The sequence below is a fragment of the Nelumbo nucifera genome, chromosome 1, assembly GCF_055504915.1.
Source record: "Nelumbo nucifera cultivar China Antique chromosome 1, China Antique-T2T, whole genome shotgun sequence".
NCBI classification, from domain to species: Eukaryota; Viridiplantae; Streptophyta; class Magnoliopsida; order Proteales; family Nelumbonaceae; genus Nelumbo; species Nelumbo nucifera.
Window position 1 is genome coordinate 131,973,849 of NC_142649.1, and position 23,435 is coordinate 131,997,283.

Below are 23,435 nucleotides of genomic sequence, written 5' to 3' on the forward strand. Positions count from 1 at the left end.
AAGTTCTCCTCTCCAGTGGCGCCCCTCGTTCTCACTCTCATTTTCTCCTCCTTCGCTCCCCCTGTCTCCAATTCTCAGTCTCTCTTGCTCTCACTTTCTTCCGTTCTCGCTATCCCTTTGTTGCGTCCTCACCCTCTCCCTCTATCAGTCTCTCTCGCTCTCGCTTTCTACCGTTCTCTCTCTCTCCCTCTCTCCTGCTCTCCCTCCCTCTCGCTATCACTTTCTCCTGTTCTCCCTCTATCTTGCCCCCATTCTCTCTCTCTCTCTCTCTCCCGGTTCCCTTCCCCTCTATCGCTCTCCTGCTCTCCCTCTATCTCGTTGTCCCTCTCCCTCTATCGCCCCCACTTTCTCCTGTTCTCACTATCCCTTTTTCACACTCTCATTTTCTCCTCCCTCGCCCCCCTCAGTCCTGCTCTCCCTTTGTTGTGCCCTCACCCTCTCCCTCTATCAGTCTCTCTCCCTCTCTCCTGCTTTCCCTCCCTCTCGCTATCACTTTCTCTCATTCTCCCTCTGTCTCCCTCTCCCTCTCTCCTGGTCTCCCTCCTCGTTCTCACTCTATAACTCTCTCCCGTTCTCCCTCTGTCTCGCCCCCATTCTCTCTCTCTCTCCCGGTCTCCCTCCCCATCTATCGCTCTCCTACTCTCCCTCTGTCTCGTTGTCCCTTTACCTGCAAATTTTCAGGTAGCATTGTTGCTTTTTTCACTTCTATTCCTATCTCAATATATACCAGGTGAAGGCCCATCTTAACCGTTTTTGTTTCTTGCGCAACATTTGTCACTGCTCCATCATTTTGTTTGCCTTATCCATTAGACTAAAGTTTTGGCCAATACATTGAGGCCTTCCCTAACCGGAGGAAGTTATCATTTTGAACATTTGTGCCACTAACAGGTATTTGACAATTTCTTTGTATGATAGTTTAATTTGTTATAGTCAATCAAAAAGTCCTTTCAAATAAATTTGATTTTTGGTTCTCTTTGAATTTCTATCACAGTAAATAGATTGCCGTTTTTATATACAAATTTTTGTTAAGTTGTGTTTGATGCTGATTCATTCCTGTTGAATGTGCATTGGAGAACGAGTGTACATTAGTTTACACATGGAAAATAAGATCAAGCAAGTGTGTGTTTGTAAAATTTCTTCTATGGAAGGTCAATTTACTTTGGTTATGAAAATGTCTCTCCAAAATTAAGATGATAGTTTAGTGATAATCACTCATATCAAACATTAATAATCACATATTGTTTTGTTGTAGAGTCTAGGAGGGTGTTTGCCTTCTCAGCATGCTATTCAAATTCTTCTTATAAAGAGCCAAATTGAGTTAATGAGAAACACTAATTTGTAAGTTGAATGTCCTCAAATCAAAGAAACCTGAATTTGTTTACCTAAGGTGAGAATTAAAATAGTAATTCTGGCTAAAATTAAAATAGTAATTAAAATGAATGACAACAAATTGACAACAATAAGCATGGAATAAAGCAAACAAACATGTTTTGAATAGAGGAAAAGAAATTTATGATAAAAATAAATTTATAACAAATAGGCAGTAACTGTGGAACAAAGCAAATCAGTGGAAAAAAAAAACAAACAAATCACACCATTCATAACCTATTGTCATTTCAAAACCACAACCAAAGAGTGTGAGGCAAATGAAGATAAGTTACAGATTGAGATTGAAGACACATTAACATGAAAATCCAGAAAATTGAGATATGTGACTGATGAAATACCAATGTTAAGAATCTCCTCAACCCAAACCTTACCATCCCCATGGGATACAGAGAACTAAATAAGGGAGAGTACTGCAGTGTATATTACACTGAATTGAATCCTGGTTTTCGTATTCCAGACATAAGTTCTTATCCAACCATCCAATAAAAGGACTTTACCTTACAATGATCCCAATGATTGGCATTCCAGAATTAAGTCCTAAGCTTTGGCAGTTTTGGACAAGACTGAAGCCAACATTCTCTTGTTTGGCATTCCAGGACATTATCATTGCACCGCCAATGGTCCCCTCATACAAATATATTCAATGGCTTGGACTAAGCAGCAACTCTTAAGTTCAATCATTTCTTGGAGCTAGATTTTCTACAAAGTAAATGAAATAATATCCTAGATGATGGTTACTGGGTTAGCACATTTGGCCCATATCTGCCAATGGGCCATTAAGATATTTTTTTTTTTGAAAAATAAGATAAAATTCATTTGGAAAAAGAATACATTAGGAAGGTGATAAAGCATCACCAAAAGTGGAGATAAACACAAGAGCCCAACTTTGATCTCACAGATCTCATACTAATACTAGTAGAACCGAATGACAAAATGTTATAATCTTTTCTCCAAATAACCTTTATCACAGTCTAATAAAACAAACTGAGATAGTCCTTTATTGCCAACTAATATTGCTTGTTTGCAATGGATTTTGCAGCTCCTTATGTTAAAAATTGTCATTTTAATTGCATCTTGGTAATTTTTTACCAAGTTAGATGATGCTTACTAAGTTGGCACATTTTGCCCTACATTTGCCAAGGGGCCATTAAGATTTATTTTGAAGAATAAGATAAAATTCATTAAGAAAAAGAACACATTAACAAGGTGATAAGGCATCGCCCAACTTTGATCCCACTGGTCCCATACTAATACCCCTAAACCGAATGACAAAATCTGATAATCTTTTCTCCAAACAACCACTATCACAGTCTAATAATACAAACCAAGGTATTATTTTATTGTCAAATGATATTGGTTGTTTGCAATGGCTTTCGGATGTCTTTATATTAAAAATTGTCATTTTAACTCCATCTTGGTAAATTTTTACCAAGTTAGTAGATGGTTAACAGGTTGGCACATTTGGCACCATATTTGCCAAGGGGCCATTAAGATTTTTTTTTGTTGAAGAAAAAGATAAAATTCATTAGGAAAAAAAAATATTAGGACGGTGATAAGCCATCACCCAAAGAGGTAATAATTCTAAAAGCCCAACATTAATCTCACAGATCCCATACTAATACCCGTAGAACCGAAAGGCAAAATCTTATCATCTTTTCTCTAAACAACCTCTATCACAGCCCAAAAAATAAACTGAAATATTCTTTTATTGTCACATGATATTGCTTCTTTTCTATGGCTTTTGCATGCCTTTATATTTCAAATTGTCATTTTAATTCTATCCTGGTAAAGTTTTACCAAGTTAGATGATGCTTACCAGGTTGGCACATTTGGCCCCGTCTCTGCCAATGGGCCATTAAGATATCATTTTTTTGAAAAATAAGATAAAATTCATTTGAAAATAGAATATCTTAGGAAGGTGATAAAGCATCACCCAAAAAGGAAATAAACCCAAGAGCCCCACAATCATCCCACTGGTCCCATACTAATACCCCTAGAACCGAATGGAAAAATCTGATAATCTTTTCTCCAAACAACTTCTATCACAGTCCGATAATACAAACCAATGTATTATTTTATTGTCAAATGATATTGGTTGTTTCTAATGGCTTTCGGATGTCTTTATATTAAAAATTGTCATTTTAACTTCATCTTGGTAAATTTTTATCAAGTTAGGTGATGGTTACCAGGTTGGCACATTTGGCACCTTATTTGCCAACGGGCCATTAAAATTTGTTTTTTTTTTTGTTGAAGAATAAGATAAATTTCATTAGGAAAAAGAATACATTAGGATGGTGATAATCCATAAAGAATTCCAAAAGCCCAACTTTGATATCACAGATCCCATACTAATACCTGTAGAACCGAATGACAAAATCTTATCATCTTTTCTCTAAACCTCTATCATAGTCCATAAAACAAACCAAAATATTCTTTTATTGTCACGAGATATTGCTTCTTTTCTATGGCTTTTGCATGCCTTTATATTTCAAATTTTCATTTTAATTATATCCTAGTAAAGTTTTACCAAGTGGCAAGAAGCATGTTTTGTTGAAATGTGTTGTATAATGTAAGCTCACGCTATTAGCATGAACCTTCAAATCACCACACACTTCATCAACAAATTCATTAAAATCTGTTTGGCTATCAACACGAACCCCAATTATAGTATTCTCAAAAGTGCAATAACATAATAAGACCTTGCGTGGAGTTGTTTCCATTTCTACACAATAAACAATATGAAAACCTTGTCATAAATCAGAATAAAGACATGAACATATAAATTTAAATAAAGAGGCTATGCGATCTTGTAAATATTACGAATCATGTATCTAATTTTATCACTGTGAATTATTCAACCCATATTAATCTTTTATCCCATCATTTTCCTCTATACATATTTCATAGTACACTATAAAATGTGTTAATTATGATGCTCAAACATCTATTGGACAACATGATGATGGTTGTAGGAATGTGAATCATTAATCATCACAATATATATGCTTAAACTATAATTCAATAAAAAAAAGGTCACATACTCTACATTTAAGCATTTGCATTCTCTTAAAATATGATTTCTAAGGTAGATAATTTATAAATTGGAAAAGGAAAAGCATTATCATCATTTTCTTCATTTCTTTAATATATAATTTATACATACTCTGTATTTCAGCATTTGCACTCTCTTTATTTTCTGCGTTTTGCTGATTTAATGTGGGATTATTGGAATTCAAGCAAGTCTGAAACAGGAAAAAAATGTTGCAATCAAAATCAGTCTTGTCCAATCTAAAACTTAAGTGTTGAGTGTGAATTCCATATCTGGAACCTTGTACAAGAGTCTTGTACTTATATGGTTCGGAGTTTTTGAGAATGCCAACCTTGGAATCAACTGGAATATATTCCAGAAAGTTGCATTGATATCCTAACATGTCCTTAGGTACATCATTATTTGTAAAATGACCATAATGAGTTGTGTCATTGTTAGTACCAAATTTGGTTCTGAATGGTGAGAATGATAATAAAATTTCTATAGTTACAGGATGCAAGTTTTAGTGAAATTCCATTTTTTAAGAGTCCCTTTATAATTTCCTAAATTAGCTATTTCTTATTAACGATGACAGAACCTAGCTTTGGTATTTACTGTCATCTTAATTTGACATTTGATACAAATTATTTTTATTCTAAAGAATACTTCCATTAGAAAGTTTGGGTCTTCCAAGGACATTGCAGCTCTGTTCATGGAGATCCCATGTAAGTTTCATTTCAACATTCTATTGACATTTCAGAGAAATATCATCAGTGTTTTAATTGGATTTGTGCAATTAATAGAAATAGTTATTTTAGGAATTAACAAATCTTTCAGATTAAGGTTTGTCATTGGATAGATTATGCTAATATATATGAATGAATGGTACAAGTTTGATAGAATTTACTAGCTCTTAAACTCATTGAATTGATATATTGAATAGGTTTATCTAGTGGTGGATATTAGTAGCTCTTTAACTATTTGAATCAGTGCATTAGATAGGTTATAGAAATCTGTTCAACTTTAAATTCACCCACTTCTAATGTAAAAATAGTTCAGAAAATGGTGTTTCCCAGATCACTTGAAAGGAGATTTTTCTTTTGTTTTCTGGCCTTTGAGTCAACTTATTCAATTGAAGTGACAAGGATAATCTATCAAAAAAGTAGCGGCACGTATTCTATCAAATAATTTAAAAAACTTCTATATAGCATCTAGCCTAGGTCCTCAGCCTAGGCCTTTGAGTGGAGCTTCTAGTTAGTCAAAGGGAATAGTCTCAAAAAGAGAAGTTTGCATATGTTTATATTATTAACCTTAAGACTTAATTTGAAGCATTTAACAATAAGAACTTTCCATTAGGATCTGTTTGATTGCTGATAAAGGGATAAGAAAATAGAATATTCCTAAATGATTCTTCATTTCTTGTGTTTGTTTACGGGTAAACAATGTTTTGGGATGAAAAACAAGAGGGACGCGGATTCCCAAAATTAAGTGAGCAGGATCGCACGTGCGACCCCCGGTGAGAAAAGAAAAAACTAACAAAATATCTCGAGTTTGTCGGAGCAAGACGTTGACAACCTCCATTCCCTTCGAAGTAGCAATCCAACGGCCATCTCTGTGAAAGTTAACACAAGATCCATCAATCTCTCTCTCTAGCGGTCCTGTTCTACCCTTTTTTATGTTGTTTTTCGGTCCATGGTTCTTGCTCAGCGAAGTGTGTTCTAATGTCATTGTTTTGGCTTTCTTTTGGATCTACTAGATCTACTAGAGAGATCCTCGAGCAGTTTGGTGGATTCAAATTGGATAGTATCTGATATCAGTGGAGCATAAAGTGCTTTGGAATTTTTGTTGGTTAAATGGCGTTGCCAGTGATGATATCAGTACCCAAAATACTGATATGGGCTCTACTTTCATTCCTCTACTTTTTGTCTTTCTGTTCTTTCCATTAGCCTTTAGAGTCTGATGTGGGCTCTTGATTGCTCCTTCTCTTCTTCTATGAAGAGCTTTGGAGTTCTGTCATTTGGACTGATCATGTTCCTGTTAAAGCTAATTGGGAATAATCTCTGCAATTATTACATCTAATTGCTGCAGGGCCATATATTCAACCCTTCTCTTGGCTTCCCTGTCAATTCTGTAGTTTTCTGTTGTCGTTTTCTCAGAATATTATAATGTGCATTGGTTGCAGTTCTTTGTTACAGGTTTCTTATGTCTTTTTGTCTTTTTAATATTCATCTTATTTGCATTTGCAATGCATCGGGCTTGATTGGTCAGCGCCAGTCATGTATAGACAAGGTTCTTTCTACTTTGTCAAGATTCTATTCATATATTTGATTCAGAATGCTGGTGGAGGTTCTTGATAGAGCAGAGTGACAGGACATGATTCATATAGACGATCCTACATGGTTGGGATTATGGCTGAGTTTAGTTGGAAAGTGTGTGTGGGCTTTGTCCTGACCTAAGAATGTCTTTCTTTTTGGTTTTTAATAAGCTGTTACTGTTATTTGCATGATAGACATGCCTAATCCTTCTTTACATGTTGTTTAAGGCCAAGCTTCATAAGCATTTCATGAGTCTGTCTTTTGATTTTTATGATATTTGATGGAGGAGTCTCTCTTATTATTTATATTTTTCTCAAGGGTGCAATCACCTGTATTTATAAACACAAGTCAGTTTTTAACTGACTTCGTATTTTCAGTAGTTAATGCCATAGAAGGGCATAGAAACATAGAAAGTCTTCATTTTTTTGGAATTCCTCTATCGATGTGCTATATTGTTGCATAATTGAGTATGTTTGCCATAAGTACCTCTTGGCAATGAAAATGTAGTCTCTTATTGTTTTTTATGGTATTACTTTATAGGATACATTTTAGACTAAATGGTTCCTTGAAGTTCTCATTTGGATTCTTGTCTACTTACCTTTGCTCTTGTATCCACTTTATTCTACAGTTTTACTGAACCTATTATTGAGGCAGAACCTACAGTTTAATAAAACTATCATGCCACATGGCAAGTTCAATCATATGTGTCATACATTTGGGGGGTGCAAGTTGTCATAAAAGTAAATTACATGCATTTTTTTAGTTTAGCATGATTTTTCTCCTATAAATTTTCTTGCAAAACAAACACTAGAAAGTGGATTTTCTCACAAAAAATTTCTCAGCAAACAAAACATTATAACTAACTGAGAAAATAAATTTTCCTCTTCTCATCCCAACATTTCTCATCCCATCCTTTCTCAGTCCAATTTTCTCAGCAATCAAACAGACCCTTAAGGAGGTTAGTTAGACTTAGGTACTAAGAACAAATGACCATACAGTGAGAAAAAAATAGCATTAGAATTAAATTATAATGTCCTGCTCCTAATTATATCACAAGCTTAATAATATGCATAGTGTCAAATACTTCAAAATTATTTGGTTCTTTCCAGGAATAAGATCATCTTAATACTTGTGGAATTGAAGTTAGTCCTTTTCATTTACATACTAAACTCCATGGCTTATGCCATCAAGATCAGCCCTAACCAACCCACCATGCTTGAATTCTAAATCAGGCCTGAGAAGGTGGAGTCTTCTGGTTAACAGTACTGGACAAGATCCTAACAAAGTAGAATCTAGTCAAAATAGGTCTACAGGTGGAAGATTTGGATTGCCTCTTATGCAATGGTAATGTGGAGTCTTCTGGTCACTTACTGATTCAATGAGAACTGAATTTACTCATTGGAGTTGGCTAAGGATATTAGGTGTTTTTGATGCCAAATGGTGCTTCCTAGCAGCAGTGAAGGGTCTCATTGAGACATGGCATCTAGAAGGTTTAAGTAGAGCTGGAAAGGTAGCATGGAGCATACTTCCTTCAGTAGTGTTATGGACTGTGTGCAGTGAAAGAAACAGGAGATTATTTGAAGGGATTCAGGCTTCAAATGAAGAAATCCTACGTAAAATTCTGGGGATGGCTCATTCTTGGTTGGCAGTTCACCCTTTGTTTAGAAATAGACATCCTAGTTCTTTCTTTGATTCACCCTTTGTTTAGAAATATACTTCCACATTGTAATGTATTATACAGGGTTACTTATAATTTTTTTTTCAAAAACAAAATCAACGACGTTGTCAAACACCCCGTTAATTTATTAATGACTTTCTCGGAATGCGTCATGGTGACTTTTTATAACCTCCAGAACTAAATCATTGGTGGTTTAATTTTTTACACCACTTTTAGGATATGACCCATTAACCAACAGATTGATGTGTCCATTAACCTACTTTTTCTCCTATGATTTCAGATCTGTTAAAGAAGTAATTTGTTCTACTTATTAGGAAGATGGTAGTTGCTGCCACACTTCAAAACCCATTGCTGAGTATCAATCATGAAAACAATGGTTTTTTTTTCACACGTAAAAGAGCTCAGATAGTAAAAAAGGACATGGGCAGAAGTAGTAAGAAATGATTTAAACACCAATAATTCAATAGTGAATATGGATTTAAATAGAATGGATTGACAAAATGGAATTCATATAGCCGGTCTCATATAGTTGGGATAAAGCATGGATGATCATGATGATGACATTGAAGTAGAGCTCCCTGTCACTGAAAATCTGAACTGGAAATAAAGATTGGTTGTTTTGGTTTGAAAACAGTTAAACTTGCAATGCCCCTGAAGCTGCCATACCTCCAAGGATAGGGGTTGATGGGTAGGCTGGCCCGAGGAGCAGTGTTTTTCATTTCTGGCCCTTTTATTACCTCAGTACCTAATTCCATTCTCAATTTACAATTAAAAAGTATACTTTCTTGGCTGTTCTTGGGTGCATGCTCAACATTTTTTCCTTTTGTTTAATGTGATTTTTTCCTATTATTCTTTTCTTAGGTTAGGTTCCATAGACTTGGATCAATATTATAGGTTACTTGTTGTTTTGCACTATATCTGAATTATCAATGCCTTTGACTTGAGATTTTACTCTTAATTTGTGGTGCCTTTTATTGGATTTTTGAAGCCTTGTGGTATTCCTGTAATCTTAAATCAATAAGATAGTTCAAGGGAATAAATCAGTTTTCAAATCAACTGAAAATTGTTCTATAGTCATATATTTGCAATTTCCCTTCATCCATGTTTTTGCTTTCATGAGTCATGACCATTTTGATCAAATGAACCCAACCATTGAAGATTTCAGGTTGGGAATTTTGTCTGATGAAATCTAGAAGTATGAAATTGTGAAGTAAGAATCATCTTTATGTCATCTGTAACTTTTCTGGGCAAATGATGGTAAGGCCTTATTTAATTCTGGTTTGCAGTTTGCACCGCTTTAAATTTAGTTGATTTTTTCTTCTCAGCATTCTGGTTCAACAGATTCAAAACTGGGTCACACCAGAAATATTTAATGTTTAAGGGCGTCAAAGGCTGGGATTGACCTGGTGGGTTCAGAATCAAAGTGACATGTGCAAGGTTTCATAGTAAATCTTCACAGCTCTTTTAACTTTTTCTTGCTGTGTGTTCATGTGCTTGTGGGACTTGGATCAAAGTTTAATGCTTTGTATTTGTACTGCTTGAACACGAGACATATAGTGTAGAGTTGTAGACTGATACTTATGTCATCTAAATTGGATTGAAGACACCATGAATTAAGTTTTAGAGACAACCTAGTCCTCAATGTTCTGCTAATAATAGTAAAACAAGTTAGTGTATTTGGCTTCACAATTAATAAATGAACAATGATTTGTCCCGTCTAGCCTGAGAAAGATTTGAGGTTTCACAACAAGGAATGAATAATTTTTAAATTGAAGAAGGCAATATGTAGTTGTTAAGTACATGGAATATTGTTTGCAACGTATGCTTCATGCAGCACTCCAGTCATTAAAACCCATTTATTCATTGAGGTGGGGTATATTATAATTTTTACTTTAAAGACCAATGTTAGAAAATGAATAATTTGGGCATTCAATGTTAGAGACAGTGTATGCCCTTAGCTCCAATCAGAATGATGTACACTATGACATTTATTGTAAATGAATAAAGTACATATTTGATTCATGTTATTGTGGTGTGTTTCTGTGTAATACCCTTAAACTGGACACATATGAGACTCGTGTTAGTTTAGAATGTTCACAGCCGTTGGATAGATCTGGGGAGATTTATCCTGTCAAGGCTGACACTGATGTGTTGCCAAGTTGGTTCGGGTGGCTTGTCTCAGCTGCCAGGGTGAGAACTGAGATACATGCAGTGTGGGTTTTCTTGAAACCCTGAACCGGACTGGAATTCTAGTATTGTCCTGGACCTTGGAGATTGATGGGCAAAATTGGAATGTTACATCTGACCCCTAGACTCGATTATGATACTGCACTAGGTGTCGGATTGGGCTGTCTTTGATATGCCAATCAGTGAGATCCTTAGAGGGGGTCAAAACCTGGGTATGTTGGGGTAGTCCGAGAATTCATCTGAATGGGTGATCATAGTGACAGGATCAGCCCCTTTGTCGGACAAAGTGAATGATCAGGGATGCACTCTCTCTGATGGAAACCAAAGCTGCGGGCAGCCGATTTTAATTGTTGAAAATTGTTTTGCAAAATATATTTATATAGAGATATACATATATATTATGGTTTCAAAATGTTTGCAAAAGGTTTTAATTCCCGGGATCCATGTGAATAGAGAGTACAACACTGTTCCTTGCAACCGAGGGAGAGGTCCTCTCTTGTCGGGCAGTGTTTGATCATTATGGGTTGAGAGGTTAAGTGTAAGACCATTGAGGGTAATGGCTGATGGGCTAATCTTGCATCTGCCCACAGTCCCTGGGTTTTTATAAGGTGGCTTGACTCAATGGCCACTTAGTGTAAGTGTTGGGCCCATTAAGAGCCCATGGTGATGGGCTCAGGGGTTCACTGTCTCTTACAGTGAATTCGACTAGGGCTTGTAACAGAGGCTCGGCTGAACCCATGTGGCTGATGTGTAGATCAATGTTTGGGTCCCACACCATACAAGGATACCCAATTGGGCAGCAGTTTGAAGGCTGAATGAGCACATGGACTTAATGGGCCTAAAGCCCTATCCACTCAGAGAGTCCAGATCCAAATAAAGATTTGGATTTGGAAACTCCTAATAAGATTAGGAGGGCTGATCTTTATCTACAGATAAGATAAGGGATTATCCTTATCTCTTAAAGAGAGTCCAGATCCAAATAAAGATTTGGATTCGGAAACTCCTAATAGGATTAGGAAGACCTCTCTTTAAGGCTATAAAAGGAGGAGGAGGGCGAACCCCAATTCACTCAATTCTGATTACAGATTCAAGAGAGAAGACAACTCCAGTAAAACTGACGTCATCTTCTGCTCTTGCCTCCTTCTATTGCTGCCGCCATTGCCAGTTCATTCTCCACCACTAGGAGCGATCAAGAAGAGTTCTTGATATCAGTTTTTGGTGAAAAACTGATCTAAAGTTGTGCTCACTCACCCTCCATCGAATTCTTGCTGAAGAGTTCGGTTTTTGTTGAAGAACCACCTACTGATTCGGCTCAACCCTACGTTGTGTCATCTTCAGTGGGAGCAGTCTTTGGTGTTTTTCTTGGGCGTGAACACCTTCGTTGGGAGTTACTGTTACTCCGTATCAGGTATATCCCTCTCCTACCTTTTGGTTTCAGATTTGGTCTGGTTTAGGTTCAAGATTGATCCTTGAAAATGCAGATTTTCTAAAACTGGGAATGTGATTCCCACATGGGAGAGAGAGAAATTTTTTTGAAATTTTGCCCTACCTACCTGCAGGGTTTGGCTATCCATATGATGGATCTCTCATCCATTCATTCAAACCTTAAAAGACCAATGTTAGAAAATGAATTAGAAACAGAGTAAATATCTTCTACTTCCCTAAACTGGTAAATAGGTACCAATATAGGTTAGCTCATGTCATTGTCATGCATCCTCACTCATACCTAACTTAACGAAACTGTTAGATTTGGGAATTTGGCCCATTTCAGATTTGGTAATTCCACACCAACTAACCAATGTTAAAAAGTGAATTAGAAACAACTGTCCATTTAGTACAACAGGCATGCAAGGAGAATCAACAAACGAATGTATTGAATGGACTTCTTCATAAATTAAAACAAAATGAACTATGTACAGAGAAATTGTCAAATACCTGTTAGTATGCTTCTTCAGTAAGGATTGTCTTCAACGCATTGGGAAAAACCATTGAAGGAGAGGGAGAGCAGCCGAAGTTCAGTCAAGGGTCAGTCAAAGGCCAAGGGAAAAGTTGCAGGGAAAAACAGTAAGAGAAGAGGAGCGCCGCTGGGGAGACTGAGGAGGAGTGAGGGAGGAGAAAATGAGGGTGAGAAAGAGGAGCGACGCTGGGGAGGAGAACTTGCAGTTGCAGTTGCAGAAGCAGTCGAAGAGAAGAGAGTTGAAAGTGTGAGAGAACGAAAGTTGCAGTTGTAGATGCAGTCAAAGAGAAGAGAGTTGAGAGTGTGAGAGAATGAAAGAGAGAGAATAGGGAGGGCGGGAGAGAACAATGGCCGTGGGCCCTAACAGGGTCATTTAAATCTTTGCAATTTAAGGGTAAATTTCAAAATAAAATTTTAAATAAATGTTATTGTGACATGTAATCCGAGTTGGATTGCCACGTCACAGGAAAATCATAGGTAGAAGTGTGACACTTACATGGCGTGGGAATCGGTCTTATAATTTCAAAAGTTGAATTCGAGAGTCATTGTAAATTCTGTATGGGCTGGCCTGGTGTTCAGATTTCTGCAATGGGCCTACTCGTACTTTTCCCAAAGAAAAAAAGGAATGGCTCAGACCACTTTCACCGTTCCACGTACAAGGAATATGTAGCAGGTATGATCGCCGGAGTTGCTACTGTCATTACAGGTCATCCTTTGACACCATCGAGGTCTGGTCTCTTATTAATTCCTTTTCTTGTTTTCTTTTAATTAATTCTCCTTCTGTTTCTTCTTCACTGTATTCAGATCACCTCCTTGCCTTACTAGATCATTTCTGATCTTATAGCGCTTTTGTTTGTTTAAACAACAAAGCTACTGAGTAGGCCGTGAGATATATAATTTGCTATATTAATCAACTGAACTCAACTCGCTCAACTCAACTCAAGTAAGCCTTGTCCCAATTATATCAGCTACATGAATCCTGTTCTGCCATTCCACTCTGTTCACTGCTAGTGCCCTTCAGGCTAACAACTGCAAATATTGAAATTAGAACATGGTTGCTTGAGATATAAACTTGTAGAGTTATGAATGAGGGCTAAGAATGAACGAAAATTCACAAACTCTACCCCACAACCTCAAACTCATCGAATTGATCAAACACCAGATATTGAGAGTTCACAAGAAAGTAAATGAGAGCAACTATCCTTAATGTGGTCAAGACGTACAGGGATCTAAATACTTGCTAATGATATAGTAGCCTTCACTAATGGTTCTGACTGCATTGCTTCCGTCCACCAAAAGAATTATACCTTTGGAGTAAACCTTTTTCGATTTGGTCTTTTTCTGTCCTATTTTGCAATTTTACTCCTTCAACGTCATGATTGCAAGAGCTTTCCTCCAAACAAAATGGAAATCCTAATAATGACAGCATTTAGGAGTAGAAAAATGTTTCATCTGCTGTTTATCATGGCATGTTGCCGACAGACATGCCTCAACAAAGGCATGCACCAAAGAGTGTTAGCTGAACCTTCACTAACAAAGCCTCATCTTGTTCTTGTTGATGTGCTAGATGTCATGATATGCAACTTATTGTCCTCTTCACCTAGATCTGTGCCCAAGGCATTTTTATAACAATGACACTTGAAATTTGTCATGCCACCGTTTTTGGTAGATAACTTTATCTTGTGCCTCTGAAATTGAATTTATTATTATTTATTCTAGTACCTTGTGTCTCTCTTAAATTACATGAAATATATGTATGACAAGTAAAGCTTCAAAAGATCAATACTGAAATACATGAAGTACAGGAATGCATGACACTGCACTACTGGGATTCTGAAGAATGAAGGAGCATGCTTCTTGCATTTGTTTAACTTATGAGACATGAATCAATTCAGTTTTTCTTTATAGATGCATTTTACATTTTATTCATTATCAGGCAAGATGCAGGCTAACAATTGACTTTTTCACATTGAATCTTGCTGATTCCTCCCTACTTACATATACCAGAGATGGACTTTAAGATAAAAATACCAAGGGCAATTAGTTTGATTTCTATTTAGAATTAAATGTCAGTTATAGCTAACTTAACCATGTTTTTTATACAAGCAAGTGCTGAATTATGGATGCTGCATTTCTGATCTCAATAGACTGCTTAATGGAGACATAAACTCCAGTACCTTATTTTAATGATCTCATATGTAGAACGAAATTACATTTTCTGATATACCTATCAAACTCCCTTGTTAAGAGCTGGATTTAAAATACCTCAAGAAATTTATCCAGTAAGAAGTAAAACTGCAGTGTCCTACTATATTAATGACCCTATACAAGGTGCATGCAAACATGTTATGGTTTTTTTACGCAACCTACCAAATGGAGCTGAAGTTGTTGAACTCCTTGTGGGGATAAAGCAGCATCATTTCCACCCACTTTCCATAGAAGAAGGTGACTCTTCAAAAGAAAATAAGGTGGAATAGGACCTTTGGTAGTTGGCCTTGGGGACTAGCTTATTTCCTTAAGAAGATTAAGGAATCCTTGGAGATATTCCAGCTCAGAGAAGTAGGATTCCAAGAGAACTAAATTTAGTGGCAGACAAGATTGCTAAATTAGGGCAAAGGGCCTTGTTTTTATAGTAACAGTGCTTTACCTCCTTAGTTTGTGAATGGGAGGAGGGATGCCTTCAGCTTTTTTTTTTTTCTTTATAGCCTCATACATGATCTCATGCACACCTTTTGTTCAGATTTGATATAGTGTATGTTGTTACTCTTTCTCAAAAGCAAGATTCTTTTGAGGCACATGCTACTACTTGTCCACAACTTTTTTTGCCAAGAGTTGGTCCTGCCTGGAGTGGAGTTGCTTGTGGACGACATTTAAGTTCTTAGTTTCAGAAATAGACCTTTAGGCCTGTAGCATGGACCACAGTACACAGATTCTCTAGCTCACTTGCTTGATCACATACACATGGATGACAAGAAATCTATAAAAATGGAGGCCTAGTATGAAAAAGGCATCCTGAAATAAGAAGCTCACCAATTAGTGGAACAAGAACCAGGTTATTTCACCTTTTAGTGATTATTCTATGTTGAATTATTCTTTATGTAGATTACTTGGAAGATCAAGCAACCATTTTCTGATCAAGAGAAAAAAAAAGAGTGAAGCAATCACTCGCATAAGGGTCAGAAACATAGTAATATTATTGGTTTATGCTGCTTGTTAGTCTTTTAGTGCAGTAGAATATGTTTATATGAGATTGGATTCTAATCTAACTTGAACTGGAATTCTGGTAATGTGTCTTAATATTCCGGCATCCAATTTAATTGTGTTTCCATACATTTCTTATATATCCTAGTATTTCATTCGATTTTAAAAGACAAATGACTTTTTTTCAGCTTCAAAGTTCACTCCATGTTCAATTTCTACTCTGGATGAAGGGTGTGTCCACCCTTGGATATTATAAAACTTGGAAACTTCGCAAAAAAAAAAAAAAGAAAGAGACTAGCTTACCAATCAAAACACTTCATAGGAAAAAGGAGATTGAGTTTCCTTGGAGTAATGATTTTATTATAGAGAGGGTTAAAAGTGTGTAAGTTTCCAGTCCTTTTACTATAACCTTGTATCGCAACTGTATACATCTACATCCTTGTCAACAAACCGCTAGGTGTGCTAGGGGTGCTATCAGGAACAGTGTTGATTTCAACACATTCTGCACAAAGATGAAAACAGAAAATCATCTAATCCCTCCCTCCTGGTTTGATCAAGATCCCATTTCATCCCTAGGGATTAGAGCTCAAAGGATTCTTTGAATCTATTCGTGACTCCTCCAAAATGAGGTTAGTACTGTTTAGCAACACATGCCCGCTTTACAAAGCTCGGTAGCCATCCTGTTGAAGTTGCATAAGCAATTACCATGATATCCATTAGAAAAGAAGCAATTACCCCTCCATTGGTCAAATTAGGCTCCTCCTTGTTTCGAACACATTGAGTGCTGGAGTGAGACTAGTTTTTATTGATTATTAGTGCATCTGTGTTTAAATAGTTCTGCTGAGCTAACCTGATTTTTATGGTACTTCTGTACTTGCAACTTCAAAATAATCTCTCCCAATTTTCTTATTCAAAAGAATGAAACCATGGTTATGATATTTTAGAGGTCAAAGGACTTTACTGAGGTGCAACTTTTTGTTGGGATGGGATTTGAATGTTCAGTTCTTTTTGGCCTTTATTCCCAAACAAAACAATTACTTGAGGTTTTCCACAAGTTACTGCCAGTTATATTCTTGTTAACTGTTATCCCATACAATTTTCTAATACAGGTATCTTGCATATGCCTTTACAGTTGTATTGTGTTTTTCTTGTGAAGGGAGAAGTGCATATTATTAAGCCACCGCTTCAGCTCATCATTCCTTCAGCAACCTATGGTGGAGCTGTAATCAGCTTTGTACTTTGTCCATCAGAGCTTGTAAAAGGAAGTGAATTATTATGCATGTGACAGTTTTTCCAGTGTAGGATGCAAATTCAAATAACTGATTTACTTTTTTCAGAAAGTTTGATAGATACAGTAGTCCTCTTGATTGTGCAATTAAAACCATAAAGAGTGAGGGGGTATGATAAGCTCCAGCTGCTTTAGCAACATGGCACATAATGTGATTTTTTCTGATAGGTATCTACCTATTCAGGTTAGGGGTATATTTCATGGAGGTCTTTCTGCTTTATTGAGGAGTCTATTGGGAAGCCAATTTTCTTCAGCATATATGACTATAGCCATTTCTACATGCATGTGCATGTAAATTCTGCTTTGTATGGTATATATATATATATAAGAATCGTATAGGACTGGTATTACAATTTTCACTCTTCTAGACAGTTCTGGTCCACAGTTTTCCATGTGATGTCACAATAAACTGTTGTTCAGATTGCACCAGATACAACTTCTGCTTCTAGTAGAAAACCGTTATGTATACTGAGTTTAGTAATATGAGGTCACCTTCTAGTATATGCTTGTCAGATATTTATTTTGTAGATATACAGGATAGGGGGAATTAAAGGATGCTATACTAGTATTGGTCCCAAATTAGTAGCGGTATTTCCCTCAAATGCTGCTGCAATTGTCTCCTTGGAGCTTACTGCAAAGCTTTTATGGATTAAGCATGGCTGAATACTATTTGATCTGATTATAGTGACTTCTATTACATTCCCTTGTGCCCTGTAATTTGCACATCTGCATCATGCGGTTGCAAGTTATTAAGCCATTATTATTATTTTTTTTTTGACATGGCCTAATTGGGAGGCTGCTTGGTTTGAGTTTGATTACTTTTTCAAAATAGAAGAGGTTTGAAGTAACTTATTTTGTTATCAAATTCCTATCCTAGTACTGGTAAGCTTGAGTCCAAAGCCTTGCATTATCCTGAAATACACAGGAATTGGAAAACTTGTTTTCTACCATTAAATACTTGTCACATTGGTGAAACTGGTTTTTGATCACATCAATTGTGGTCGGTCTTTGGAGAACCTTAGACTGCCAGGGTTGATCATTCATGTGGCGTGACTCCTTTAATACAATCCTGTTTCTTTCAGATTTTGTCATTGTCAGCAATTACATCAATTTTGAATTGCTTCAAATTTGTTAGTAAGTGTTATTAAACAATTCATAGTGAGGATTTTTTTCTTCTACACTCAGATGATTTTTTTAGCAATCCATACTGATGAAGGTGCTCTGTTCATTGGCTTGGACGATTAAATCATTGTCATGGAAACCAACTTATAGATTGAATTGAAAGAAAATCATGCTGGGTTTATATGGTAAATCAGTGAGTTGAAACATGAAACAAGTTATTTCAGTGACATGAATTCTAATAAAATGTATTATAAAAAGCAAAAGTAAATGGTTTTTGAGTGCTCTTCTATTTCTAATTGAAGGGTAAATTTGTTCAATTCTTCTGCAGCAGAATTTGGAGAGGTATTTATTTATTTATTTTTCATTCTTCATTCCTCCCACCAACTTCTTGTTTGTTTTCCTGTTGGGTGTTTTGTTTTTTTGAGGGGGGTGGGGTCATGTTCAACTGTTCTTGCCATGTTAGCCCTGGTCCTTGCACTGCACCATTTGCCCACTCATAGACGTTTTGAAGTTTCTTTGATTTTTATTCTTTTTTCCAGAGAAAAGAAACATGAAGGAAAAAGCATCTTCTTCCATGTGGCAAGGGGCTACTGGTCTGAAACTTGCCACATTATAAAAGAAATTTATTCATGGTTGCCACCTTTGCTTATTGTCTAAAGTCTAAATCTTTTCATCTAATTGCAAAGAAGACACTAATACTGTAATACATATTTCTCTTTGGGTTGCCATAGACCAATGCTGTAAGACTTGGACCGGACATAAAGCTAGAATGCCCACTAGGTCGTGGTTTTACTGGTTGATCAGCCAGCTAGAGTTAGCCCATTCCAACTGTGAAAATTGTTATTGAATCAGGACCCGGAAAGTTCATTGAATCACCGGTTCAACCTCCTTCCCGGTCCAAGTCTTACAACACTACATAGATGACAGAACAGCATCGCCAACAATGAGAAGGCAATAGAACACTATTTAGGGTACTGCTATACCAAAGTGTCCTTCCTTTACTGTCCTATCAGAAGTGGTACTACTCTGATTTCCCTTATTTGGTCAAGAAGGTAGTAATCTAACAGTTTCACTCCTTTTTTCCTAAATGACTTCTGGGTGGATTAATGGATAGTGTATCAAGTATCAACCGGCCAACTGGTGGTAAAGGAGTAAAGCTGCATATAGTTCAATCCGAGTGGCCTCTAGCATCTGTCCAGAGAAAGAAGAAAAAAAAAAAGACTAGCTTCAGCCCTAGGTTCCTATATGGTAGGAAACCTAGCACTTTTTGGTAAAGTAGTTGCAGTATTTTCCGATGACCAGCAATAAGCAGGCACATGATCTTTTTGTTTTAAATTCAAAACACTGGGTGATCTACTATTTGGTTGGATCATCAATGTCCAAGTTTTAGAGCTCGGACTGTTACCACAAGACACCAGAGCCACACATTAGGAACATCTCTATTACTTTGATGTTGTCATTCATGGGGAGATGTTTATATTAGGTAGGGCGTGGGAAACGCCTTGTGGTCAGTAGATCTGAGTCCTGAGTCCGGATCTGCTGACCACAATACATTGCTGGCCATGCGTATCCAGCTATACATTGGGAATATTGGTGTTTTAAAGTGCAACCAATGTTCCTGATGTGCAGAAGGATGCACGTGGCCAGCAATGTATCATGGTCAGCAGATCCAAACAGATCTGGACTCCAAGTTATATTGTGGTTACAATAAATACTGTGATCAAGGATCAAAATATCGATGCACCCAATACTCAAAATTGGGTATTAGTGTGTATCATTATTGCCGATATTTATTTTTTTTATTTTTTCTATAATTTTATAATATCAACTGTGACCATATTTGCTGATCCTATTAAAGGGAGGAATGCTATTAAACTATCAATTTATGCTTTTCTTATATTTTTTGCCCTTTAGACCATGGTTTAAAAAACTGGACTGGATTGGACGGTTGGACCAATTGACCAGGAAACTGGTCATGGCTCCAGATTCAGTTTTGGACCCATAACTGTCTAACCGGGATTCCAACCAAATGGTTGGACCATTTGACCCGAGAACAGGTGGTCAAAACAGTTCCATTTCCGGGTTGTTATTCAAAACCATGCTTCAAGTCAAGGTGGAAATGATCCATGAACTCAAACTGCACTCACTTTTGATGCAGCGCATGCAGATTTACTGATTCAAGCCATTAAAGAAAATGGAGATGTGGGATTAAACCTGCATAACTGCAGGCTCTGACCCTTTAACAATAAGATCACGTTCGTTTTTCAGTAAGTTATTTATCCAGGTAAATGCAGTTACCTGGGTAAGTTTTTTTTTGGAAAATACTTACTTTGGTAAGTGTATTTACCCATATTCTTTTATTTCTCGTGTAAATAAGGCAATGGCCAATTTAGCCATAAAAATCTATTATTAAAATGGGCATTTCTGTCCCATTTAAGTGTTGACAACTTTCCCCCTAAGTGGAAAGTTATTTACCCACCTAGGAGATGGGTATCCATCATCCCCACGTAAATCTGAAAAAAGAACATGGGATTTTTGGTCAATGGAAACCAAAATCCTATTGACCAACTTCCCCCCTCTCAAAATCCGAAAAAAAGAATGCCCCCTAAAAGAAAATCAAAATGATAAGTTCAGACATATTCCATCTGATGGTGAACCTTTAACGTTTAACTTAGAAAAGTGCGCCTCCAATTCTGTCATTTCCTTGGGTCTTATTATAATCAATTACAGTAAATAAAAAAAAAATATAACATTAAAGCATTAATCATGTATGCAATATGATTAATCATCATCATCCAACATTAATCATGTAAGTAATATAATTGCTAATTAAGATATAAGATATTTTGGGGGTGGGGGATGACCCGGTGAGTAACCTCTGGCCCGATGTGACTGATCCAATTCAAAATTTTCGAGTCATTTGGGTTGGGTCACTAAATAGGGTGGGTTAGGGTCGGGTTCACGGGTTGGGTCGACTATTTTTCCAGGTCTAATTCTGAGTCTGAGGTTTATTTTGTGGGCCTGGTGAAGATCTTCAGTCCAGATACTACTTGGTGGGCTCGGGTTTTAAAATGTCCATGGTAGATCACAAACTTTCCATTTTATAATCCAATGACTACAGTTGAAAATGACTCTCAATATATGAAAAGACAGAGATGGATTGGGGCCATGGGCTGGTTAATGGGTGTCGGAAGCCATCTCCAATGGAATGGTTGGGGCCACATAAAGTGACCATTGTTGCAGGTTAAGATGATAGCGACTTCATCCAATAGGCCCACTCAAGAGAATAATTGGGGCAAAAAAAACAACATAGACAGCCTGAAGCTAATGTCTGGACCAGATGATTCCAACTTCAAAGCCACATAATTGATTTTAGATGTAGGCAATTTCTCAGCTGCCCACTGTTTTTGACAAAACGTTTTTGGATTTTAGTTAATGTTTCCAAATGGTGCCCTAGTAGCAGGCCAGATCCCTGACCTGTAGGACATGCATTGTATTCCTTTAGCCACATAGTCTGAAGCTTATGACATATTAGGTTTTTTTTTTTTTTTTTTTTATCCCTTTCTCTTAGGTCCAATCCTGCTGTTTGGCCAAATTTATTTTTAATGATTTTGTTCAATCTGTGAAGTATTTTTGTGCACGGTTCAAAATACCAAAGCTCCCAGTACAAGATTTTTGTGTATTCAGAGTTTTAACAATCAATACTCTATTTTTTTTTTAGTTAGACAATTTCAAAATGCATAAATAAGAATAGATATTAATGTTTAAACCCATTAAACAGCCCTAACCCCCAGTATTTAGCGTTTCAATGACTGAAAACTAACATGTTGCCATATTTTGAGGAAAGAGTAAAAATGCAAATATAGAGTGCAAAACTTTGCATTTTGTATTATTTTGTATGTATTTATACTCTTTTCAAACTTAGCCTTAGTTTGCATTTGGTTGCAATGTAAATAAATTTGTACTAAAGCAAAACCATGACAGTGTAAACGATTTGAGTGTAAATTCTGATCCATTTTTGTTTTAAATTTTATCTTATTTTGTTTGATTGCAATACAAATAAAGTAAATTAAAACATAAAGCAGAATAAAATAAAACGGAAAAAAAAATAAATAAGAATTTGCATTTTTTACAGTTGCACCCCCATACACATTTGTACTAGTGCAAATAAATATGCACTGCAACCAAACACAGCCTTACGAAAAAATTTCGGCAGAGCACATTTGCATTTGCACTATTAAGGGGTTTGCTTATGGAGTTGTGGTTGTAAAGATTTGTGTAGCCAACTAGAATTGCAGAACAAGATTTTGTAGCTAACCCCCGCATAGTTTGGAGAAGGCTTAGATGATAGAAAATTAATGAGTTACGGTTGTAAAGATGCCATTTCCAAAAATAAAAAAGCCATTTCAGTATAGTGGTTGGTGTCAATGTCCCAGCTAGCTCAAAGTTCAAAGTATCACTTCAACACAAAAATTGCATATTTAAACTGTACAATACTATATTTAATTAATTATTGTTATTTTTTGGATATATGTTTCAGAGTTGGGTAAGATAGGAGGGGCCTAATGATTAAAGTAATGACCCCCTTAAATCCCTCTTAATGGAACACAGATTTCCTCAGAATCCAAAATGGTATTACTGCAAGGTTCAGAAAATATTACATATTGTATCCTACTATGCACCCCGATACGTTGGGGTATTTTGAACCATGATTTTAAATTGCCATTGACCAAGATGGTTGGACCGTTTGGTCCAAGAACTGTGTAAGTAATTAGTTTTGTTTTACCTCAAATCTGATTTTTGGCAAAAAATTATTAAATCGATCAACGATTTGTTGATTCAGACAGTTAAACTGTCGACCTGTTCAATGGTTTTAACTATTTTTTTTTATTTTAATTTTTTTGTCAGAACAGGCTATCCATTTGAACTTAGGGGTGTAAACGAATCGAATTGGAATTGGATAAGGCAATATCCGAATTCGAATCTGATTAGAAGATTCAATATCCGAATCCGATTCTATACCCGATGGATATTAAAAATTAAAATCCGAATTCGAATCCGATTAAGTATTCGGATATTCGATTTGAATTTGAATTCGAATTCGATTAATTAATTATTTTAGATAATTAATTTATATTATTGATATAAAGTATATAAATATATAAATTATTTATATAACTTAATTATTATATATAAATTGCATAAAATATTTTATATTATACATAAGAATTAAATAATCGGTCGAATTTGAATATTTATCGAATCGAATC

General features: G+C 36.2%; 1 long non-coding RNA gene across 1 annotated transcript; it reads left to right on the forward strand.

Annotated features, from left to right (window-relative positions):
- The first annotated feature begins 5,968 nt into the window (after nt 1-5,968).
- On the forward strand, nt 5,969-17,035 carry LOC148803837 (uncharacterized). Its single transcript, XR_016080155.1, has 2 exons — nt 5,969-13,282; nt 16,912-17,035. It is a non-coding gene; the product is annotated as an uncharacterized LOC148803837 (long non-coding RNA).
- The last annotated feature ends 6,400 nt before the right edge of the window (nt 17,036-23,435 follow it).